The sequence below is a fragment of the Balaenoptera borealis genome (assembly GCF_965194805.1).
Source record: "Balaenoptera borealis genome assembly, chromosome: 5".
In the NCBI taxonomy this organism is placed as follows: domain Eukaryota; kingdom Metazoa; phylum Chordata; class Mammalia; order Artiodactyla; family Balaenopteridae; genus Balaenoptera; species Balaenoptera borealis.
Window position 1 is genome coordinate 9,064,749 of NC_138862.1, and position 25,349 is coordinate 9,090,097.

A 25,349-nucleotide genomic window follows, 5' to 3' on the forward strand; every position below is an offset into this window, starting at 1 on the left:
GGAAAAAAAACAACAACCCCCCCCAACCCCCCGAGCACCCTGGCCGTTCCTATTCAGATAATTCCTACCAGAACGCTCTCATTGCCTTTGTCTGTCTCACGCAAAGCCTTGTCTGCAGGACCAGGTGACTGTGCCCACGTGGGCCCCTTGTCTTGTGTAAGCTGGTGGAGGAGGGGCGCGTCCAGGTGTCTTGGATTCTCTGCGTGTTCGTCATCGTGGAGGGCCAGCCTTCACGTCGCGGGGAAAGGTGCAGCATGAGTGCTGTCGGCCTGGCTGCCCGATTCCTCAGACGATCAGTTCCAGGAGAAGAGGTCATTTCTCTTGTAAGTTTCTGGTTCTCAGACTCACTGAGAATCAGTCATTCGTACTCACCCACGTTAGCTCTGTCTTTTGAGACTGTGGAGCCGCGGAATTTCTAATCCAGAGACGTCACCCCTGCCAGCGCTTCTGCAAGTGGAATAGTGGGTGGTGGGGAGGGGAAAGAGGAGGGAGACGTTGCAGAACAGCAGATGATTTCTACCAATGCCTTTTCCTTTTAAATGTCACAACATGGCTTTTTTTTTTTTTTATTTTTTAGAATTACAGGGAAAGATGAACTATTTGTAGGTTGATCAAACTCACTAAAGGATAAAACCCCGAATTTGTCTACCTATTGATGGAAAAAAGAAGCTATTTTTATTCCAGGTCAGGAAGTGGTAAAAGGTGCAACTTTCCTAAGCACCCTGCTCTTATCAACAGCAGCAGAAAGCTAAACATTAGTCTTCTGGTTAATGGGTTTTCGCAACTCAAACATCAACGCAGGTCAACTTTCAATGTCACCTGCTCAACCACCCACGCCTTTTCATCTCTCCCAAGAGCTCTGATGCAGACCAAATAAGACTTTTTCCTGATCTGGGCCGCCTACCCTCCAGGCTGGCCCTGTATTGGCTGGGGGTTGACTGCTGACCAGTCCTCCAGCCTGAGATCCGTAGGCAGTAAGAGTGTTTTCTAAACCCAGTGGCTCTCAAAAGATTATTGTCCAGGTGGAAAAGGCAGTCTGAGAGCTGGTGTTAAGTCATGGAAGTGTCTGGGGCAGGTCAGTGGCTTTGGGGACAATGCAAAGACCATCAGGATGTTTGGTTTCCAAAAGCGTGGCTCTCGGACTGGCGTCATCCCCAGCCCTCCTTTCTCCCTGCTCTGTGTACCTCCCCTCCCCCCTTCCCCTTCCCCCACACCCCCATCCTATTTGGGTCCTGACCTCAGGCGGGAGCGCTTGCCCGACTTTCAGGAGCCTGGCTTCTCAAATTGCTTCTCCGTCAGTCCACTTCTGAAAACTTGCGCTTTCCTTTTTCTTCAGAGACACAATTCCCTTCTACCATCTGGGCCAGGAGGCTAGTTGAGGTCTTGCTCTCAGGGTAGCTGCCCCTATGCTGGTGAGCTTCCCAGTCTATCCTTGGGAGACCTGGCCTTGCTCACCATCACGCCCCCTCTGCCTGGGCCTGACGTTTCCTTCCTGAACTGTTGGCCTGTGGCCGGCCATGGCCGTCTCCCAGCCCACCTGCCTGCCTCTCTAGACCCCGGACCCTATTCTCCTCCTGGGTCCCTGCCCGACTCCCCAGTCCTGCACAGTGGTGGGCTGGCCTCTCCCTGCTGGTCTGGACTCCCTCCCTTCCTGGCTCTGCTTCCAGGCTGGCACTCTGTCCCGCCCTGGGGCTCGCCTGCCCCTCACCCCCTGCCCTTCCCGGGGCACAGGACTCAGCCGTCCCAGCCTGCCCTGCCCAGCTGCGTGCCCTGCCTGGTCTCACGTGTCAAGACCCACAGCCAGAGCTGCCCACCGCTGCTGGGGCCCAGGAGCCTCCCACCAGCCCTTTGGGGAAAATGGTTCTCATTTTTGGCCTCAGTGGGTTAGAATTTCCCAAGAGAAGGGTCTCCTCTTTTCCTTTGAAGAACAGAATAAAATTAGAATATTTGCACAGAATGCTGTGCGTCCAAGAAGATCCACGTTCTCACGGGCAACTGCTACTCCAGGGCTGAACTCAGGGTCCAGAGGGCACTCGCTCACCGCGCAGCAGACATGTAGACGCCACGGTGAGGTTCAGAAGGTGCCCTGACATCCTTTTCACATCAGGGTGCGACGTGTGGTCCAGTTGCCAGCACCGTGGCTGCATACGGCAGACCTTCCCTCAGTGTTGGCTGAATGGAGACACCCCCAAGGGATCCAAGAAGAAAAGGGGGAGGGGAAGGAAGGGGGTACAGGGCTTTTCCACACCCGCCTCCCCCAACCCACCATGAAAAGCCGAGTAATTAGCGGCCAGTGGAGCTGTGTAACTGCCCTTTAGGAATTAAGGATGTCTCTAGTTGAGGGTACTGGGGGCAAATGCAGTTCTTTAGGACAGAGGATTGGGAGATGTCTGAGAGCATTTGGTAAGTGTCCCGTTACACAGTGTCATAAACTGGGTGGCTTCAATAACAGAAATGTCTTGCAGTTCTGGAGGCTAGAAGCCTGAAATCAAGGTGTCGGCAGGGTTGGTGTCTTCTGAGGCCTTTCTCCTTGGCTTGTAGATGATGGTCCTCTCCCTATGTCTTCATATCATCTTCCCTCTCTGCATGTCTGTGTCCAATTTCCCCTTTTTATAAAGACACCAGTCATTTTGGATTAAGGGCCACCCTACTCCAGTCTGACCTCATCTTAATTAATTACATCTGCAATGACTGTATTGGTCAATGAGTCACATGACTCATTGACAATAGAGTCAGTGACTCTATTGGCCAAATATGGTCACATTCTGAGGTCCAGGGGGTTCGGACTTCAACATATGAAATTCAACCCATAGCAGGGGACCTTGGGGTCCTTGACAGCAGAGGTGATGGGGGAGGGGCATGTGTGTTCTGGGGACAGTACTCACCATCACACTGAGCTTGTCACCTTCTTTCCATCTATTCAGTATTTTTTAAAGAGATTCATGTTTCACTTGAAGGTGGATAAAATGTGCCCCAAGAGCTGAAATCTACCATCCTACTTCCATGTTCTTGGTGGGACTCTGGTCCACCGTGAGGCTGGTTGCTGGGCCCACTCCTATAGTGGCAGCTGGGAGGGGTGGGCGCTGGTGCTGCCATGGTGCCCTAGGGTGGCTCCCGCCAGGTTCAGGTTCCAGGAACAGGGAGGTGGGAGACAGGATACTGCACAGGTGGCAGGCCATCGCCTGCTCCAGGACCCGTCAGCGCTCCAGAGAAGGAGAGGACACGTTCCCTGTGGAGGTGAGCTTGACGCTGGGCCAGGGGTTGGAAGGGTTGGATTAGGGAAGCTCGAGGGCACTGGGGAAGGAGGGAAGGAGGAGGACAGGGCTGGGTGTGTTGAAGGATGTGAGTGGTCCAGGTTGGCAGGAGCAGAGGATGCCTGCAGGGGCACGTGTGCTGGGCTCCTCGTAAGGAGAGCTGCCCTGCCAAGGAGCCAGATGTTATTCTGGGGTCAGTCCAGTGCCATCAGGGGTTTTTGACGTGAGGCGTGCCTGTGAAAGTGAGGTTTTCAGACCACTAGTCTGCGTGAGTGACACAGATCTGGGTGATGAGAGGTGGGCAAGGGCAGCCAGAAGGGAGAGGGAAGAAGGTGGAAGAGGCCTGGGGCTGGGCCTGGGCGTGGCCCCGTCAGAGGGGAGCCATCAAGGCACCTGTGTGCCACATGGGGGGTGCCCTACGGGAGAACAGGGTTATATTGATGGGAATAGAGGTGCTTAGAGGGAGGAAGGCCTTTGCCTCAGCAGGAGGCCCCAGGAGGAATCATGGAGCAGCCAAAGAAGGCAGGTCTGAAAGCGAGGAGACGCAGGGAAAGGATGGAGTTGTGGACTTGGGGGTTGTTCCTGTGACAGAAGCTTCAAGGGGCAGAGGGAGATCCCACGGCTGTTTAGTGGGACGAGGAAGGAAGGAGGAGAGACAAGCTAGTGGAAGATCATAAGCTCCCTGGGGCAGGGACTGTCTGTCACTGCAGCCATAGCCCTGGGCCTAGCAGTGTCCCTGGCACATAGTAGGTGCTTAGTAAATACTTGTTTAGCGAGTGAAGGAAAAAAGCTGGGATAGAGCCTCAGCAGCCAAGTTTGAAGAGTATTTTAGGAAGGGGCAGTGGTCAACCTTGGAGCAGCACATGTAGACCTTTTATATCGTATCAGCTTCCTGGGGCAGCTGCACAGTTGGCCACAAACTGCGTGCTTTAAAACAACAGAAATGTATTCCCTCACAGTTGTGGAGACCAGAAGTCTGAAATTAAGATGTCAGCAAGCCACACTCCTTCTAAAGTCTCCAGGGGAGAATACTTCCTTGCCTCTTCCAGCTCTTGGTGGCCCCTGGCACTCCTTGGCTTGTGGCAGCATCACTTCAAATTTCACCTCCATCTACACATGGCCTTCTCTGTGTCTCTCCTTGTGTTCTTTTCCCCTTCTGACTCTTCCAGGGACACCTGTCATTGGATTTAGGGCTCACCATCATCCAGGATGATTTCGTCTTGAGATCCTTACCTTAATTACATCTGCCAAGACCCTTATTCCAAATAAGGTCACAGTCTGAGGTTCCAAGTGGATGTGAATTTTGGTAGGGCCACCATTCAACCCACTGTGACCATAGACTGACATTTTTGAGAGTGAAAGAAGAGAAAAAAATATATAAAGGTTAACGATCTCTTTCAGTCTTTGTCTTTGTTTGGAAGTACCAGAGAAAGAGAGAAGAAAGGTTGGAGATGTTAGAAGGGCAGGAGATGACTGAGAAACAGTTATTCCATGGAGCAAATTTGGAGATAATTGGCAAGGCTGCCTTATGTTCAGTGTTAGCAAGAGCAAAGCAACACTGATTGAGAAAGGAAAACAAAACATTGACCGAATTGTTTTTCAAAATTGTGGTGACCTGGGGTGTTCCATCATGTTGTATGCAAACACTTCCACCCTCATTTCACTTTCAATATTGGATTAGTTTCCCCGGGGTTGCTGTAACAAAGTGCCACCAACTGGGGGACTTAACGGAATTTATTCTCTTACAGTCCTGGAGGCCAGAAGTTGAAAGTCACAGTGTCAGCACCTGAAACCTGTAGAGGCAAATCCTTCCTGCCTCTTCCAGCTGATGGTGTTGCCGGCACTCCTGGGTGTTCCTTGGCTTGTAGAACATCACTCCAATCTCTGCCTCTGTCATCACATGGCCTTCTCTCTGTGTCTGTGTCTATGTCCTAATATCCTCTTCTTATAAGGACACTAGTCCTATTGGATTAAGGGCCCACCCTAATGACCTCCTCTTAACATAACCAATTACATCTGCAATGACTCTATTTCCAAATAACTTCACATTCACAGGTACTGATGGTTAAAATTTCAACATATCTTTTTGAGGGAAAAACAATCCATAACAAACATATTCTACAGAGCTGGGGAAGTTCTTCAAAAGCCTTAGAAATAGCACCCCCAAGAATCCAAGAAACTTCACTGGAAGCACGTAGAATCTGGTGTCTGAGTGTAATGATACCCAGAGAATTCCCACGTGGTGTGAGATTCCAGCAACAAATAGAGTGGCCGAAACAGCATATTTTTTCCATGGTTGACTATAGCCTCCATGAGAGGAGATGCATTCAGGACGTCTTGGAAGAATAGCGTCGGCACACCTCTCCCCACTCCTCTGCCCCCTGCCCCCCTTCCCATCACCCAGGACCCTCCTTGACCACCCCCCCTCAATCACAGCTGTCAGGCTGGCCTTGAGCCCAGCTCTCAGTATCCAGGGGTTGAGGGCAAGAGACAGACCTTTTTTTCAACTTCAAGCAGCTTCCAGATTCTTGGCTTCTGGTGGATCATAAGTGAATGAACTGAAAAGTTTCCCACATAGGCAGCTGGCCCCAAACTACCAAATGCCAGAAATTTCAGAAACACAGCATTGTCCAGACCAGCTGCTCAGAGGTGGGGAAAAATTGCAAAACAGGTTGGGAGAGGAGATGGTGCCATTCTGTCCTAACCCCTAGGAGGACTTCCCATCCTTGGATGCCAGGAATCCTTCCAGGACTGCATGGGAAAACTGGGGTCACCCCACCTGCCCACAGTTTGTCCTGACCCCCAGGCCACTGTTTGCAGTGAATCAGGCGCCCCCTGGTGGACATTTTGAATACTCCCCTTAGAAAGGCGCGTGCTGGCAGTTAGAGGAATGGTTGGTTCCAGCAGGTCGCTTCCCTGGCGGTCCAGTGGTTAGGTCTCCGCGCTTGCACAGCAGGGGGCACGGGTTCGATCCCTGGTTGGGGAAAAAAGATCCCACATGCCGCCTGGCGCAGTCAAAAAAAAAAAAGGCTCAGAGTAAGAGAAGACATTAAGATTGTCCAAGACACGTATCTGGTTTCAAAGATAAGAAAATGGAGGCCGAGAAGAAAGGTGACATTTCCACTGTCTTAGAGCTATTAAAGGCAGAGCAGACTTCTCCATTCTTTAACCATTGAATAAAGCTTGTGCTGTTCCAGTCTCAAAAAGAAAAAAAAGAAAAAGAAAAAGACAGAGCAGCTTAGAACCCTTGGTTATCTAACAGGACACCAAGGATAATTTAACACCATGCAGAACTGGGTTATTTCTGCCTCTTCATGTCTTTAAGTGGAAAAATGTTCAATTGGGGGTGGGGTAAAGCTCCTCCCCAGATCCTGTGTGTGATTGACAATAGGTTAGTTATTAGGTGGTGTCATGGAAAATAGGAAAAACCATAATGTTTTAATCACCTTTTTAAGAGGCTTCTGCTTTAGTGTGCTAGTTATCTTCTAGAAACGGTTTTTTTTCTGTTGTTTGTTTATTTAGTCATTTTTTATAGTTTTTTTTTAATTGAATGAAAGACTCTTTAAATTCCATAGCGCTTTACAATTTTCAAAAGTTTCACACACATAATAACCCTTTTTTCCCCTTACCCTTATATTGCCCCTCCTCCCTTCCCTCTCCCCACTGGTAACTACTAATTTGTTCTCTGTACCAGTGAGTCTGCTTCCTTTTTTTGAAAAACTGTTTTTCTTCAATCAGTGACAATGTAGAGTTTCTAACTAGGAATTTTTTAAAAAGGAATATTCTGGGGAGGGGTGAAGTGAGGGTACTCTCTTACAGAAAATGTTTCTTATAGAAAGTACTGCAGCCTGTCCCATCATTTCCCAGGATTGGGTGGGGAAATGCCATTTTCAAAAGACTTGTTGATGTTTGCCCTCCAGTCACAGAATCAGAGTTTCTGCATTAAGCTAACAGGGATTCCTTTTCCCCACATTTCTAGGATTTGCAAATGTCTTAGAGACTTTAATCAGTGGGGTCTGCCCACGGTGCTGTGGAATTGTCTCCAGACCTGAAAATGCAGGTGATTCCTGCAGAAGTACAGAGCTAAACTTGTTTACGGAGCTAGCAATATCTAGCATTATTTTTTTCCTTTTTAAAAGATTTTTATTTTATATTGGAGCATAGTTGAATAACAATGATGTGTAAGTTTTAGGTGTACAGCAAAGTGATTCAGTTATACATATACATGTATCTGTTCTTTTTCAAATTCTTTTCCCATTTAGGTTATTACAGAATAATGAGCAGAGTTCCCTGTGCTATACAGTAGGTCCTTGTTGGTTATCTATTTTAAATATAGCAGTGTGCACATGTCAATCCCAAACTCCCAATCTATCCCTCCCCACTACCCTTTCCCCCTGGTAACCATAAGTCCATTCTCTAAGTCTGAGTCTGTTTCTGCTTTGTAAATAAGTTCATTTGTATCATTTTTTTTAGATTCTGCATATAAGCGATATTATATGATATTTGTTTTTCTCTTTTTGACTTACTTCACTCTGTATGACAGTCTCTAGGTCTACCCACGTCTCTGCGAATTGCACTATTTCATTCCTTTTCATGGCTGAGTAATATTCCATTGTATATATAAATGCCACATCTTCTTTATCCATTCTTCTGGTGATGGACATTCAGGTTGTTTCCATGTCCTGGCTATTGCAAATAGTGCTGCAATGAACATTGGGGTGCATGTATCTTTTTGAATTATGGTTTTCTCCCAGTATGTGCCCAGGAGTGGGATTGCTGGATCATATGTTAGCTCTATTTTTAGTTTTTTAAGGAACCTCCATACTGTTCTCCATAGTGGCTATACGAATTTACATTCCCACCAACAGTCGAGGAGGGTTCCCTTTTCTCCACACTCTCTCCAGCATTTTTTGTTTGTAGATTTTTTGATGATGGCCATTCTGACTGGTGTGAGGTGATATCTCATTGTAGTTTTGACTTGCATTTCTCTAATGATTAGAAATGTGGAGCATCTTTTCATGTGCCTCTTGGCCATTTGTATGTCTTCTTTGGAAAAATGTCTATTTAGGTCTCCTGCCCATTTTTTGATTGGATTATTTGTTTTTTGGATATTGAGCCGCATGAGCTGTTTGTATTTTTTGGAAATTAAGCCCTTGTCGATTGCATCATTTGCAAATATTTTCTCCCAATCTATGGGTTGTCTTTTCATTTCATCTATGGTTTCCTTTGCTGCGCAAAAGCTTTTGAGTTTAATTAGGGGCATTATTTATTTATACTCTATCTCCTTCCAAAAACCTTGGAAGCTGCTATACACAAAGCCAAATAATATATATGGCAATGTTAATGTAACAACAACAACAAACCCAAGACCTTGCAAAAGAAAAGGAAGCAGATACCGTAGGCAGAGCCCAGGTACTTCTGAGACTTATCCTTGAATTTGGCTCTGAACTTCCTAGCAGCCACTAGGTTGCATAATATTCATTTTAGAAAAAGTGGAGTCAGCAATCTTTTAAGAGGTTTTTCCCCTATGGCATTATATTCTAAAAAATTTTAAATCTTTCCTTGGACCTTCTATTGGGTTTACTGGGTAACAAAATGAGCCCTACCCTTGACAATGATTTCAGCCCCAATGCAGAAGCAGTTCTCATCCAGCTGCTTATTGTAATGACCTCAATGAAATCTAAGGGCATAACCATAAACGCGAACATACTGAAGCAAATCGTCAAGGGCCAAAGTCATGGAGTCCAGATAGGCGCTTTCCTCGTATGCAAGTGTCATGAAGGGATGGGACGTAAGTCCATTTAGGACTGGAGACCATCGCCGGGCGAGGCCTAGCAGATGGCAGAAGTCCTGAGTTGCACAAAGCATTCCTGGGGAGCACAGCTTCAGTACCTCCCCACACACAAGTGTGTTGATGCTTCAAAAGCTTCCTCACGGCTGGTCCAAGTGGATGCTGGCAGGGTGATCGCCTCCCCGTATTGTCCTTGGGGCAACCTTCACTTAGGGACATAGGAACACAGCAACTAGCCTGTTCTTATGCGCTGGAGGTGCTGAGTCTTCATTGCCTATAAGCACCAGTGAGATGTGTAGTTGTGATGAAACTCACCCTTCTGCATACGCCTGTGTCAGAAAGCCAGGCTCACCTCTGAGGATGATGCAACCCACAGGCGAAAGTGCTGCCTTCACCGACCTGCAGAAAGATCTCAGGTGGCAAGTATTTTCTTACTGCCCTTCAGAAAGATCAGCACTGAGCCCGGGTTGGTGGTTTATGCAGCCCTTGTGTTACTGAGTCTAAGCTTCTGCTCGCCGCATGACAGGCCAATAATCGAGAGACGACTTGCTGGGGCAAGGCATGATGACTCTATTCGGAAAGCCAGCAGACCGAGAAGATGGTGGACTCATGCCCCAAAGAACCATCTTGCCTGAGTTAGAATTCAGGCTCCTTTTATACTAAAAGGCGGGGAGTAAAGTCAAACACTCCCTGGTTCCCATCGGCCTCCGGAGGGGATGTGTTAATTTCCTCCTCCCTGCAGTCCTTCACAGGTGGGCCTGGTCAGGGTGTTTCCTGTGAGCTAAACAAAGTTATTTTAGCTTAATGCTCATTACCTGGGAGGCAGGGGTCCCAGAGACGGGCCACTATGTATAATTTAAGCTTATAGGCAACGTCCCTTTAATCTTGTAATTCTATTACAAGATTAACTTGTAATAGAATACAAAAGGTTTTTCCCTATTACACTTACTGTTATGGAAACAGAATGGATGTGCTGAGCAGGGGCGGTGAGGAGGGCACCCTGGGCATCACCTTGGCGAGTTCAGGGTCCTCCTGACAAAGCAGATGCTGAGACCCTGTTAATCATCCGTAAGGCATTTCAGCAATTTGTGATTTCCAGCATGTCGGTTAAGTAGCTAATTGATTCTGGCTGCTTCCCCTCCAGCAGGGAGGAAGAGCAAGTGGCTTACGCCTGTTGCTGCAATACACCCTGCGGTCCTGTCCCATGGAGTCCAGTTTCAGGAGGACGGTGCACCCAGGGACCCGAGGTGACGCCTGCAGGAGTGGGGTCAGTGGGGGAGTTGTGGCCTGAGGTATGTGGGCTCCAGGGCCCTGCCTGGCACAACTGCATTTTGTCGCCCTGTGTTCTCCAGGATGAGACTGCTGGCACAGAAGCCTGAGGGGCTGCGTGCCCTCATTAAATGTCATTTTCTCCTTCAGAAAAACAATGGCTCACTGTCCGCAGCGAGGCCAGAAGGTGGATGGACCCCAGCAGTTAGCGGAGGCCTCCAGCTCACTCAGGTGTGGACATGGGGACGCCAGGCCTCTGGGCTCACAGAATGAAACCCACAGGTTCCCCAGGCAGGCCCAGACAGAGATGGAGGCCTGACCGAACTCTCTTCTCCAAACGATTTTTACTCTTTCTCACAACTGTCATAGAAGCAGGTTGTCTGGGATGTAAAGGGAGCACTGAGGAGAAAAGAAACCCCTGTACTATTTGAAGAAGACTGTGATCTGATAGAACAAAAATTTGGCTGGACTTTTCTTTTGACACCACACCTAAAAGATTTAGATTATTTAAAATATATTTTCAATACTATCGGAAAACAACCTGAAATCTTAGATTTGGTGCAGACCACTAATAAAAATGACAAATGACTTCATCCTGGAATGGTAATAGAAATATTCTGCAAATCTATGAATGTCATCTAAGTGGTATATATGTGTATGTGTGTGTATATATATATATATATATTTATATATAAATATATATATATATATATATATATATATACATACATACATACATATATGCTGGTGGTGTATTAGTCAGTGTTGCTGCAGGAACAAACATCCCTACATAGTCAATGTTTGGTCCTGGGTAGAAAGGCCACATCGTGGCAGTGTGGGGTCACAGTCACGGTGACACAGTGAGATGAAGACGACGAGGTCCTCCAGTCCCACGTGGCTCTGATGCCACCTGTCCCCCCTTATCCCCACTTCCTGGGGTACAGCAGCCCAGGTTGTCTCTGCCCTGTCTGGTGTCCTGGACGCATGGGGCTCCTTTAGGCCAATGTCCATCTCCAGCAGCTGAAAGCCCTTAGAGATATTTGCACCAGGAGCAGCCAGGGAACTGCAGGTGTTTGACACGGAGAAGAGAAGATTGGGAGGAAGATGATCGTCTTGACATATTTGAAGGGATGGTCATGGAACAGAGGAATGAGACTCACTTTCTCCTTCCCCAAGGGATGGAAATTGTAGGGAAGTGTGTCTTGGTTGCACATAAAGAACAGTTCTATACCTCCCAATCTATCCCAAGGAAGGAGTCTGTCCTGGGTCCTGTGCTGTGACCTGGAGGGACGTATCAGAGAGGACCCAGGCCCTGGGTGAGCTGGTTGGTGGCTTTCAGGCCTCTTCAAACCCAAGAGTTTGTGATCTGTGGAGCTGCCTGCCTGAGAGCCTTGGAAAAAGGAGCTGACCCTCCCGGCCTGGGTTACCATCTATTCGAGTATGTCAGAGAATTCTTTTAAATGGTGACTGCAGTGTATTTCACAGTTTTATTTTTGAGCTATTTGAATAGGATTTTACTTTGTGAAGCCTTTGACAAAACCGTATAAAGCTGATTTTAATTTCACATATGTTGCTGATCAAAAGATTCATCATGGAAAAAAAATACCCTAATGATTTGAGATGATCTAATTCCTGTGCCTTTTTCAGAATAGTTCCATGGTCCCAACTGGAGGCCCTTTATGACCACTTGGGATGTCTTGAGAATGACATGTTTTGCCATTATCACACCAAAGCACACGTTTTCATTTTGTTAAAACATATTTTTATGGTTGAGAAATGATATGTAACATTTGTTGTTTTTATCAAAGAAAAAAAAAGAAGACGTGTAGTAGATAGGCAAACACATTTTCCAGAGACCTATGATTCATCCACCAAAGACTTTATGAAGATCAGTTTCATTGCATTTATTACATTTTCGGCTACAACTGAAAAAAGAAAGGAAAGTGGAAAAAATAATCAAAATTAATGATGGCCTCACAAAGTTACGTGAACTTTCTAAAAGTGAAAGCTGTGTCTGTTTCTAAGCTGTGAAGAATTTATAGGAAGGTTGTGTTTTTAGAACATTCCTTATAGCAATGCAAAACTTTAAGTTTCAAGTTCCTGATGGTGAATTAGAGTCCATTTGATTAGCTGGCGTGGTGCTGCTGTGTTTCGCAATGTGTTCCCAGTAGGGCCACCTCTCCAAACTGCTCCTCAGCTGGTTCTGTGGGTTCTGGGGTCAAAAAAGTCAGAAAAAGCTAGAATCCACTTCCCTAACCGGCAGAGTCATAAATCTCAATGGCATATTAAAGGCTCTGAGATGTCTTACAATAAAGACCCTCGTTAATATCTCTTGGAACATATTTTGGGAAACTCTGAGGGTAGGATTAAGAGCATTGGGTGATTGCCAGAGATTCGGTGCTAGCCCTGGTTCTGCTGCTACCTGGTGTGTGGACTTGGGCAAGCCACTTTCCCTCCCTGTGCTTCAGTTTCCTCAGGTGTGTAACAGAGTTAGGGATGTGCTATCTGCCGTACTTAGAGTTGGCGTTCACAGTGAATCACTCTCCCCTCCCCTGTTAAAGGATTAGACATCCCTGCCCCATTGACTTTGGGCTTATCCATGGGGTATCTTTTGGCCAATGGAACATGAATCCATGGACTTAAGCCACGTGTGAGCACACCCTCTTTCTAGGAGGCACTGTGGGAGTGTCTGCCCACTCTCCTGCTCTCTTCCTCTGCCTTGAGAGCCAGAAGAGGCTGTTTCTTGAGCCTGTATCCTGGGATGAGAAGATGGGCAGAGCAGGGCCACAGCAGTGGACCCGGTAATGTAGTGAGAAAGACGTCTTTGCTGTTGTAGCCAAAGAGAATTCAGGGATGTTTGTTACTGCAGTAATGCTGACTGATACACCAGCTCAGGTCCCCTCCAGCCCTGACACTTCAACGTTCTTAAATGCATCTGACCCCAGCCCTGAGTTGTCCTCTCCAGTCTCCCCATCCTTGTCAGCCTCAGACACATGGAGATGCCCATGTTACCCCTCCCCGCAAAATCTCGATGTGGCCCTTTGTCACTCCCAAGAGACAGAGGGTCAACGGTCTGTGGCTGGGGACGCAGCAAGGACCCGAGCCTGCTCACTCTAGGATGTTACTGGGTTTGGGCATTTCTGAAGCCTGTGGGTGCTTGAGTCAGGAGTCTAGTGGTCTGGAGGCCTGAGCATGCCCTTGGAAAGAACCCATCCACAGGTAAGAGCCAGCAGATCTTCCAGTCTGGCTGAGCATACTAATACTGTCCCTGCATGCAGGTTCTGGAATCTTCCAGGCCTGCCTAGCTCTGGGGTCTGTGGACAGAGAGAGCGGGAGCCGAGGCAGTGCCGAGCTTGGCCTGTAGGTGGCAGAACTGGGGGGGGGACTTTGCCCTTCCCCCATCAGCTTGGAGACCTGCAGCATCAGAGGTGGGAGTGGGGCTCTCAGCATGGAGAACTGGGTTGCTGACATCTCACAAGATGGGTGCAGGGAAAGCGAGCAGAAGAAACCAGAGGAAGCTGTAGGGTGGCCTAGAGGCCCATGTCCTGCTCCTTAGAATTTAGGGGGGCACTTCAAAGAGGTTTGGGGGTCCCACATGGCGGGCCTGGACAAGCCAAGAATGCAGGTTGTATTGTTACTGTGATTAGGATGTTTTACCCGCGAAGGGCGTGGCCCAGAATAACATGCGTAATGACATCCTTCTTTTAAAACCTGCCGTGTAAATCCATCCTGAGGAAATATTTCAAGACATAGGAAGATATATGAACATTTCCCAAACTCGGGGTTGTTTGCATATCACGACATTGGAAACAACCTGCAAACTTGCCGAAGGAAGTGTTGAATCAGGGTCCATGTGTTGATGGAGCACGCTACAGCCCTAAAAAAGGATGAGCTACCTGGGAAGGTGTCGCCATGGAAAGACACCTGAGGGCCAAAGCCAAGTGAAAAGGCAGGTACACAACAGTGTACGTTGTGTGGATTCTCGGTTCCAACTGTGCACAACTACCTACAGTGATTCTTGCAGAGCAGGGAGAGGATTCATTGAGGCTCTTTGGTCATTTTATAATGAACATGCACTTCCTTAAAAATAAAACAATAAGGATACTTCCATTCTGAAAAAAAAAAAAGCCTTTTTCCTAAAGAATTGGCCACGGTTACCTAGGAGTGACATCTTGGCTTCCTGGCCTCTTGTTACTATGAGGTTATCCTGCCTCATTTTTCCAGTCGATATTGGGGTGAACACCCTACAGGGGGAGTTACTTTTGGATCCATGGTAACTTACTCATAAATCTTTTCAGTAGAAAATTTCCCACCTCGGTGCAAACATAATGGATCCCCAGGGCATGTTACTGAAACTTTGGGGCCAGCATCGCAGTCACACACATACGGGTTTGAATCCTGGGATCACGACTTCCAGGCTGTGAGCAGTACCTGGGCTGTGGGCCTCAGTTTCCCTGGATGACAAAGAGACCATCACAGTTCCCCCAATGTGGCTGTGAAAACTTCACGAGTGATCGTCCTAGGAGCTTGGCATGTGCTCACGCAGTGGACAAATGTAATGATCGAAGTGCTTCTGCATCTTAATTCTTCTTCTGTGCTTCTCACCCTGTTCTTTTTTCTTTTCTTGTTTTCAAAATTTATTTAATTAATTAATTAATTAATTTTTTTGGCTACGTTGGGTCTTCATCGCTGTGCTCAGGCTTTTTCTAGTTGCGGCGAGCAGGGGCTACCCTTGGTTGCGGTGCACGGGCTTCTCATTGCGGTGGCTTCTCTTGTTGCGGAGCACGGGCTCTAGGCGTGCGGGCTTCCATAGTTGTGGCACGTAGGCTCAGTAGTTGTGGCTTGTGGGCTCTAGAGTGCAGGCTCAGTAGTTGTGGCTCACAGGCCTAGTTGTTCCGCGGCATGGGGGATCTTCCCAGACCAGGGATTGAACCTGTGTCCCCTGCATTGGCAGGTGGATTCTTTACCACTGTGCCACCGGGGAAGCCCTCATCCTGTTCTTTTTTCCTTTTTAATACCTTTTGCTCCTCTGTCTCATTTTTGTTCAACTGCTCAGAGTCAGGCCAACTTTCTCCCATAAGTTCTTTGTATCCAGATGGATGACCACCCTTCCCTTTCCTCCTCATGGTAACCAAGAGACCAAATGTCCTGGTATTTGTTGTTCTATGTCCAGGGTAGCAGCCATCAGCCACATGAGATGTGAAATCTTAGCATGTGAAATGTGGCTAGTGTGAACTGAGAGATGCTCTAAATATAAAATACACAGCGATTTAAAGACTTAAAAAGAAAAAAGTAATGTCAAATATCTCAATAATTTTTGTATAATATTAATATGATTACAAGTTGAAGTGATAATGCTTCAGATATATCAGGTTTAAATAGAACAGATTTCTAAATTTTTTCCACCTGTTTCCTTTTGTCTTTTTAATGTAGCTACTGGAAAATTTTAAATTACATCTGTGGTGTGACTGACACTTCTATCGGGCGGGGCTATTCTAAATCTACCACATTAAATTTTTTCTCTCAATTCACCTCTCATTTTTTCCTTGCTTGTTCCACAGACCTCCGTGCACCTGTGTGTCAGTCGTGGGGACAGTGGGCCTGCACGTGAGCAGTGGCACAGAGGACACCCAGCGTGGTGGTTCTCCAACGAGCAGGAGAGCCCTCTGGAAACTCAAGCTCCGACAGCCACTCCTGCCACAGAAACTTCCCAGGTATGCACATAAATATTGGCTAAATAGACATGTTCTTCGTAGTAGACTTGACTCCCCAGCCCAAAGATGCATGAAAAAGGAGGGTCTCAAGAAGGAAGGAAAGCAGGAAAATTGTTGTTAATTTATAGAAAAAAACGAATCATAAGCCTCCTTAAAAACGTAAATGTCCTAAAGCGTTTAAAATACCATTTGATCCGCTGTGGTGACTTTTCCGGCAGAGGGGGGCCGGGGAGGGGGGAGGTTATCTAATCTTACATTTGAGTTATCTCTCTGTCTTTGACTCCCTAACAAAAACAAGCTCCTAAGAGCAGGACATGTGAGTTAAATGGCTCCTATTAACCGGCTGAGGGTGGGAGGAGGTGAGAAACATCTCACAGGGCTGAATCGTGTGAAGGACTTGGACTTGGGCAGCCTGGGTCTGAACCCTGCCTCTGTCCCTTATTAGCTGCACCTGTGTTTTAACTCAAATCCTGTATATTGACTATATTTTCTTATTTTCTGTATTCTTGATGCTCTGGCATTTGGGGTCTTGAACCTGGAGAGACTGCCCCTCGCAGGGCTAGCTAATTCTTACAGATAGCAAAGCTGCCCTGCAAGTGTGCCTTTGATATACAAACCAACCAATCCAGAGCCCACATCTCAGCAATCTCCCATGTTCGTCACATGTCACGTCAATATTCTCCCTGCCCTAAATCACCCCAGGGCCAGGAACCAGACAACCAGGGACAGAGAAGCAGACAACCCTATGGCCCAGAGCCTGCAGTAATTATTCAAACTTACCAGTCCTAAACTGTTTCCTCTGCCCTGCCTTTCCTTCTCACGAAAATGCCAGTAAAGGCTGTGGACCAAGCTCTCCTTCCCCTGCCCTCTGCCCCTGACCGACCCTTCTGCTTCCCCGGGTGGCCCTGCAAAGTATTCCGTGCCTCCTGTTTCTCGGGAGCTGTGCGTATAAACTCCTTCCTCTGTGATAATCATTCCTGCGTTTTCGTGTCTTACCACACCTGATTAAAACAAACACATCTTCGGAACATCCCGGCTTCTCTGGGTCTCGACTTCCTCATCTGTAAACCGTGGGTGACGGAGTCCCCTCCACAAGGAGATCCTGTGTGTGAAAGTCTCTCAGCACCTCCCCTGCCCCACAGAGCTCAAAACATGGGGAGGGACTTTTAAAAAGAAGGTGCCCCCTGTGATTTCATTCCCTCTTTCTGTTTGGTTCCTTGTTTCACTGTTATGACTTTTTTTTTTTTTTTTTTTTTTTTTTTTTGGCCACACCGTGCAACGTGTGGGACCTTAGTTCCCCGACCAGGGATTGAACCTGTGCCCCCTGCAGTGGAAGCGTGGAGTCTTAACCACTCGACCGCCAGGGAAGTCCCTGTTATTAAACAAACAAAAATAATAATAAAAGCCCCTCAACCTCAGATGCTATAGGCGCCAGAGTCCAGGCTCCAGCGGCATCGGGGTGGCCCGAGTGTGGACACACCCACCTCCTCCTCAGCCCCAGCTCCACCCCCTCCCAGTGGAAACCAACTTCTAAGGCCCTCTTCCACCCTTAGCACCAATGGGCCTGACACCCACCCAGGGAATGAGCTTCCTCTCCCCCGAGTCGCCGCTTCCTTAAACCTGGTCGACCTGGTGTTGCCAGTTCAGGAATAAGTCAGCCAGAGGGCCGGTGGGCAGTGTATCTTCTCAACCATGAGGCAGCTAAAGGGGACCCTGTAATCCAAATGTTGTCCCCGCCCACACCTAAACACAGGCAGGATGGAGGGGCCATGCGGGTGCCTGTTTCCACCCCGATGCCATAGCATTTCTCCTCTCCTTCTTTCTCCGGAATCTGTCCATCCGTTCAGGAAATGGCAGCAACGGCCAGTAGAGGGGAGTTGACCTCATGGCCGCAGACTGCCATGGAGACCCGCCAAAGCCTGGCCAGAGAATATGCAAACTCAGCTCTGTCCTATGGATACAGGCAAGAGTTTATTTATAAAATTGATATAAAAGAATGACACTTGAATATTTAGTAAATCACAGGAACATCGTTTTTAAGTGGCTTGTGGAAGGAAAAAATTGAAAGCAATGTGCCTCAATGTTGAATGAAGTGAAATAAGGAAACCGGGCGCCTCAGATTGGGACTTGACCCCAAGTGCCAGAACTCGAACCCAGCCAAAACCCAGATTGGGAACTTGAACCCACATGGCTGGGACTCGAACCTGGCCAAAACCCACAGTCTTCCAACTGAGATCACACACCTGGTTTCAGGACTTAAGGAAGCTCAGGTTCTTGATGTCTCATCGCAGAAAGAATTCAGTGAGAGACAAAGTGATGGGTAAGAAGTGGATTTATTTAGAGAGAAACACATTCCACAGACAGAGTGTGGGCCATCTCAGAAGGTGAGAAAGGCACCAGGGTATGGGGTTGTCAGTTTTTATAGGGGTGGGTAATTTCATAGGCTAGTGAGTGGGAGGAGGATTTCAGCTATTTCGTGAAGGGGCGGGGATTTCCAGGAATTGGGCCACCGCCCACTTTTTGATCCTTATGGATCCTTGGAACTGTCGTGGCGCCTGTGGGTGTGTCATTTAGCTTGCTGATGTGTTACAGTGAGCATATACTGAGGTTCAAGGTCTAGGGGAAGTCGACTTGTCCGCCATCTTGGACCCATTTGGTTTTAATCAGTTTATGTCATGTCCTTGGGCTATGTTATTCTTTCAGAGGTTGTGCCCTGCCCCCTTCCCTCCTGTTTCAATAACAAGTGGAAGGACCCTGGGAGGGGTCAGAGCAGAAGACCCTCCGTGCTACAGGCAAAGGCACTGACCTCAGAGGGGATCCAAATTTATTGATTGTCCAGCTTTGCCTGTGCAAAACATTTCTTCTGCATAATCTATACGATGACATCGGATTTCCTGGTGGTTCACGAGAAATGAAAACACTATATATTAGCTGTAATTTATAAGGTCCAAAGGAAATTTTTGGACAGATACTTAACTGTATTCAATTACTAGAAACGTCTGTTTGTTGTCAAATAAGGTAATCATCTTGAATAACTCTCTTTAAAATGAAAAAGAGGATTTCAAAACTTTTTTCCGTTTACATCAGAATGTCTTTAGCCAAATAAGAAGTTGAATCAGCTTTTCATGATTATATATTTCAGTTAGCTGCCTTAAACCCTTTCTGGAACAAGGCAGGGTACAATAAATAGTATATATTTTAAAGTTAAGTCTGGAATATATCACAGTGAGCCTGCAAGTTAGGACCTGGGCTGCCATAGGTGTTCAACCGAGAACCTAGAAATGGCTGCAGCTTTTGTCAGGCAAAGAGTGGTTTGCATTTTTTTTTTTTTTTTAAAGAAAAAGCAGGGACTTCCCTGGTGGTCCAGTGGTTAAGACTCAGCGCTCCCAATGCAGGGGGCATGGGTTCGATCCTGGTTGGGGAACTAAGATCCCGCATGTGGCACAGTGCAGCCAAAAAAAAAAAAAAGCAGGCTTAAGCCCTCACCCAACCCATTTGCTTTCAGTCTTTCAAGAGCTCTGCTTCTACCTCTCTGGTTTCCGCTTAGATCAGCTGACATCCAGAAAACCCCAAAGGGAATGCCAGAGGTATGTAGACATCAGAGCTTCTGAGGCCAGATTTGATAAAACCTTTCTCTTGTAAACAAAGCATTCTCCTCTTTTAGGACCACCTTCCCCCAGAGAAAGACTGTGACCCTCTCTGTAAGGTTCGCCCCAGGAGAGGAAGGAAAATCTCGACCCTGCCATAGCTTTAGGGGAAAAATTATGTTGGAGAGTCTGCAAGGCTAACCTAACTAATTCTGTGTCACTTGAATGATGGGGTTAAAATATAACAGGGAGGGGTATCCGTGGCAGATGGGAGAGCCACGGGGACTGGATTAGACACAAGACAAAGGGCAGAAGGAAATAATCTTTGTGTTTTTCAACCAAGGACTAAAGCTCAAAAACCCATCTTTGATAAAGGATTATAAACCATGATCAATGGCAGAAAGAGGACAGTTTCATTCTGATCAATTGATGGCAACATAACTAAACGGTGGAAGTAAGGGCATGCAGTTTTGCACAGATAGACTCTGATGAATTTTCATCTACTTAACCCATGCCTTCCTGCCAAAGAGCTATAACCTATGCCGATCGAACAAAAACACATTTGAGAACATGCCGGGCACCTCTTAAACTGACAAAGGAGACAAGAAAGTTGAAACATTAAGTTTTAAAATAAATGTTGGTCAGTGGGACCATTAATAAAAAACTCACTGCATTTGGGGTGGATTTGTCCCACTCTCTTATTCTGAGTTGAAAAACACTAATAAAAAAATAATGTAGCTCTGAATGTAAGAACCATATTACCCCAGTCTTAAAGATTTTTCCTGTCAGGAAACCCCAGGGAGTTGTCAAAAATAAATAAAATCTAAGCTAAAGAGAAAGTTAAAGAGAAGGTGGGATATGGTAAGAACTTTACGTGTGGCAGCCAGGAATGCTGGCTTGACAGATGTAGCTAATTCTGAAAGAATAACTTCCTATTCAAATAACAAGTAAAAGGTGTTTAAAGAGAGAAAGGTTATATTTTACTTCAGCAAGTACAGCTTTTGGTGAGTGTTACATAAATATTGATTAAAAGCTCTACGTCATTTCCTTCACTTTGACAGATAGAAAGACTTATCAGGTCATCAGAGTTTTTCCTCCTTGGCTGGTATACTACAGAGATTGGATTCACCAAGGCTCCTCTGCTATATTCAGGGGAAATAGGAGTTTAGATTTTATATTATTTTAATTCAAAAAGTGTGTGTGCGGGGTTGTGCTCGTTCGTTTGTCTTGCATTTTGCAGCAAAAGCAAATGGTCATTTGATGATGACCATTTGTGTGGTAGTGTTTACTATGTACAGAGTTTAATTCATTCTTCGGGGTCAGATCACACAGGATGAGTAATTTTCCTGGGGGTTGAGTCCTGAAGAAGCAGGTAATAGGAATGTTTCTGTAGCTTCCTACAGGGCAGTTTACCAGCCAGAAACAGTTAGTGTAAGACTCGTCAGAGAGTCCCAGGCTGGACATTGGGAGGGATGACCAACCCAGAAGACTAGCTGTGTTCACAACTCACCTGGTCAAACCCTTTTAACTCTCTGTCCTTTTATTTCCTGCTCTGTTAGGAAAGCACAGTGTACCTGCCTTATCAGTCTTTTGATATTGACACTGATAACAGTAGTAATAGTAACTAATAATAGAAGTAATTATCCTAGTCACATTCCGGTGTCTACTGCTGTGTAACAAACCACCCCAACCCCAGGAGGCTTAAAATGATCACTGTTGTATTTTAGTGCCCAATTTTGTTAGTCATGAATTCAGGCAGGGCTTGGCTGGGCGATTCTTCTGTTGCACGCGGTGTTGAGGGAGGGAGGTGCTTAGTGGCGCTCGGCTGGCAGATGGGCTGGTCTGGAGGGACTGTGACGTCTGGCACCTTGGCAGGGAGAACTGGAAGGCTGGACTCAGCTGGACTGTGGACCAGAGTGCCCCACATGGCCTGTCTCAGGGTGGTCCATCTTATATGGTGGCTCAGGGTTCCAAGAGTGAGTGTTCCCGGTGAACAAGGAACGGGCATGGCCTTTCATGACTCAGCCTTGGAAGTCACACTTTTCCTGTCTCCTAGTGGTCAAGGCAGTCAGAGAGCCTGCCCAGATTCGAGCATGGGGGATGTGGACTTTCTCTCCTCTGCCCGCCCTGCCCCTGCAAAGGGAGGAGTGAAAAAATTTTGCAGCCCTGTTTTAAAACTACCACAAGCAGTAATAGCTAACATTTATTGAGTACTTCTTATGTGCCAACCAATCTCTATGAACTTTATTTGTGTTAAGTAATTTAATCCTTACAACAATCCTGGGACTTCCCTGGTGGCAAGGTGGTTAAGAATCCTCCTGCCAATGCAGGGGACACGAGTTCGATCCCTGGTCCGGGAAGATCCCACATGCTGTGGAGCAACTAAGCCTGCGGGCCACAACTACTGAGCCCGTGAGCCACAACTACTGAGCCCGTGTGCCAAAGCTACTGAAGCTCACGTGCCTAGAGCCCCTGCTCCGCAACAAGAGAAGCCACCGAAATGAGAAGCCCGTGCAACGCAACGAAGGGTAGCCCCCACTGGCCACAACTAGAGAAAACCCGCAGGCAGCAACGAAGACCAAACGCAGCCAAAAATAAATAAATAAAATAAATAAATTTATTTTTTAAAAAACCCAACAATCTTATCAGATAGATGTAGGATCCCTCCTCCCCACCCGACCCCACCCCAGCTTGGGCTTGCAGGTCGTAGGGTTCAACCCATACTTGTTCCATGAATGAATCAATGAATGAATAAGTAGTCCGGCCGACTTTGCTCAGATGGTAAGATACAGTTAATTGGAAAATTTCATTTTTTCAGGAGCTCTCTGGCAGATGTTTGGTCCTTGCTTTCTTCCTGGCCAACAGAATACCAACTCTGTCCAAGTGATGGGCAAGCCCAGAGGAAGGGGGTGAATCATGACAGGGATCCCAGGCCTCTTTCCACTCATTGACCTAGCGGTGAGAGTGTGACCTAAGACACAAGGGCAGTGTGCTGGGGCTTCTGGAGGAGATGTCCTTCCCTGATGAAAGAGGTCCAGGTGGTGACCAACTTGTCCCAGTCTGCTTGGGAACTGCCAGGGAAACTCCCCTTTAGTCCTGCACAAAGGGGGATGGCTGGTCACCCTGGCAGTCGACCACCTTTTCTTCCCTGTTTGAAATGTTGTGTCTGCAGCTGCAGAGGCATCTTAGGACCACGAGGTGTTGCATTTAAGGATGAAAAACTAACTTACTGAGAACAACTAAGCAGAAAAAGAGTCCTCAATGACATGCCTGAGCCACGTGAGAACAACCCTGGCATTTTCTACTTCTCACTTCTTGTGATGTGACATAATCAATTGTCTTTATTGCTTGGGCCACTCTTAGGTGGGTTGGCCATTACTTGCAGCTAAAACAATCCTAACTGATACAATCAGGGAAGTGCAGGGGAAAGTATCAGCAAAAATAAGGCCAGTGAAGTCTCAGTGATGCAGAAGGCAGGAAGGATCTCTGAGTTCTCCAAGTCCTACAAACTCATCGGCCAACAGTGGGAGACCTTGGGATCCGGCTCTCAGGCTGGAAACCGCTCAGGCCTCTTGCTGTCATAGGTGCCGCCCTACATGCCCTCTGTTCAAATATTGTCAAACGGAGAAATCCTGTGTTGAAAAACTCCAGCACAATTAAACTTCGCGTTTTACTTGCTGCAACAGGCAGAGCCATTCTTTGAGAATTTCCACTAAACAAATAAGCCTTCACATTTCGTTTGGTAAGCCATGTGTGCCGTGCACATGAAAAGCTGAATCACGTGCATTATTTTGTCTTGTTGATGTGCACATTTTTCACGGCCCAATAGAGGTGTGTGTGGTTTGGCTCCGTTAAAAAAATTCCCCACCCTTCCCTGTAAGCTTCGAAACAAAAGTGCTCTCTTTACATCTCTCTCATCGACCTTTCGTCCAGAGCCCTCCTGTGAGCTGGATTGAATGAGTGCTCTGAATTTCAAAGGGAGGCTCCCAGGAATTCTCTGGACCTCCTGCACCCCCAATTCATTTGCAATTATGGTGTCGTGCACCTTTTGGCTCCTCTCCAAGTTAGAAGTCTCCTCCCGTTCTCCATTCCTCATGCCTCGGATGATCTTGGCAGCCTCCCTAGACAAAGAGGAGCAGAAGATGTCAAGCCAGAGTTCAAATCAGACAGATGGATCAGCTCGAAGGTGCACGTCGTGACCCACGCCTACATGTGCTGCGGAACCCTCGCAGGGCGTCCACCCTCGGCACTGGATCAGTCTTAGCGGGCGGCTGTCCTGTCCACTGTAGGATGTTTAGCAGCACCCCGGCCTCCACCCACTAAAAGCCAGTAGCGCTCCTCCCCCCGGGTTGTGACAACCACAAATGTTCCCAGATACGGTCCCCTGAGGGGAGAGATCACCCCCGCTTGGTTGAGAACCTCAGATTTAGGGGAACATAGAAGTTATAACCCAGAAGTGACAAGGTTCATCGAAGCTCACTACCCCCATACTAGGGCTGGGGATGCACATTTGGGAGGGGTTAAGGTAAGTGGTTGGTCAGGATGTCCAATCAGCTCAGTTTTGGGTGACTGTGGGGAAAAGGAGAGGTCATTTTGCAAGTCCTCCATCAGGTTCGATGAAAAACGTCCCCCATAAGTCCCAACCCATTTTGTTTGCATTTGATTTTTGGAATGTCCTTCTGAGGCAACCGTCCATGGGCTTGTTGGCACAGAGGGATCAGACACGGTCAGGCTGAGGCTCAAGTTCGCTGCTGAAGCCCCTGCTAGGCTGGCTTTGGGAGCCCCGCACACGTCAGAGGCTCCGCGGTGTCGCAGGTTAGAGGGGAGCGTGGAAGGCCTGGCTCTGCTCCGCAAAGGGAGCCAGTCAGCGGGGTAAACAGCACGGGAAGGCGTCTGTTGCCCAGTTGTGAGCTCCCTGGGTGCTGGCACCAGGAAGGCCTGGGGCTCCCAGGCTGGCTGGGCCCAGGAGACAGAAAAGAGGGCAACACAAGGGCAGCCCAGTGGGCTGGAGGTGAGGCTATGGGGGTCTGGAGGGGGCCGGGCAAGCATCCCCAGAGGGGCCCGCACGGAGCTGGCGAGGGCGTGTGAGGACCCTAGGACAAGAGGGGGCAGGGCGGGGATGGGGACACACTGGCCAGGCAAAGGGGCTGAGGTGGTAGTTCAGTGTCCTTTCCAGAAATAGTGACTGAGCTGGGACGGGGCACCCCGTCCATCTGGGGGGCTGGTGGGAGACGAAATGGAGAGGTAGGCGGAGGGAGCGTGGAGGAGGCCGAGGTCCCGATGTGGCATCAGGCGGGGAACCGCCCAAGGGCTTCTGCACAGCATCAAGGTTTGCAAACACCAGTGACCAAGCGAGTGGGGTTTGGGCCAGACGGCAGGGGTCCCACAGGGGCCCAGGCCGCGCTCAGCTTACACCAGCCGGCTCCCTGACCCCAGGAGTCTCCTGCTCTAAACCGCCCGCCCTCGTAGCTCCTGCTTGTGTTCTTATCACTTTAATGGCCGTAAACAAAACACTCCTCCACAAAGGCCCAGTGTGTGGAAAGTTAGGGCTGCCCGTCCTCAGCGTCACACCACATTTATCCCATGAGAGAAGTGGGCAGTCGGGCATTTATCAGGAGAATGTGATCGATGCAGAGACCAGGGATTGGGAATAATTAGGTAAAAAGCCCCTCTGTTTCTTAAGCACCACTTGGCTGTGGCCGTTTCTGCCGAAATCATCTGGAGATCGGCCTGG

At 47.8% G+C, this 25,349-nt stretch overlaps 1 protein-coding gene across 1 annotated transcript in view; it reads left to right on the forward strand.

Moving 5' to 3' along the window:
* LOC309629981 (uncharacterized protein) overlaps positions 1-25,349 on the forward strand; it is a gene marked incomplete at its 5' end in the record, with an annotated part of 85,222 nt that overhangs the window by 54,992 nt on the left and 4,881 nt on the right. Inside the window, one exon of the mRNA XM_082394595.1 lies at positions 15,876-16,028. The remainder of the gene's footprint in view (positions 1-15,875; positions 16,029-25,349) is intronic.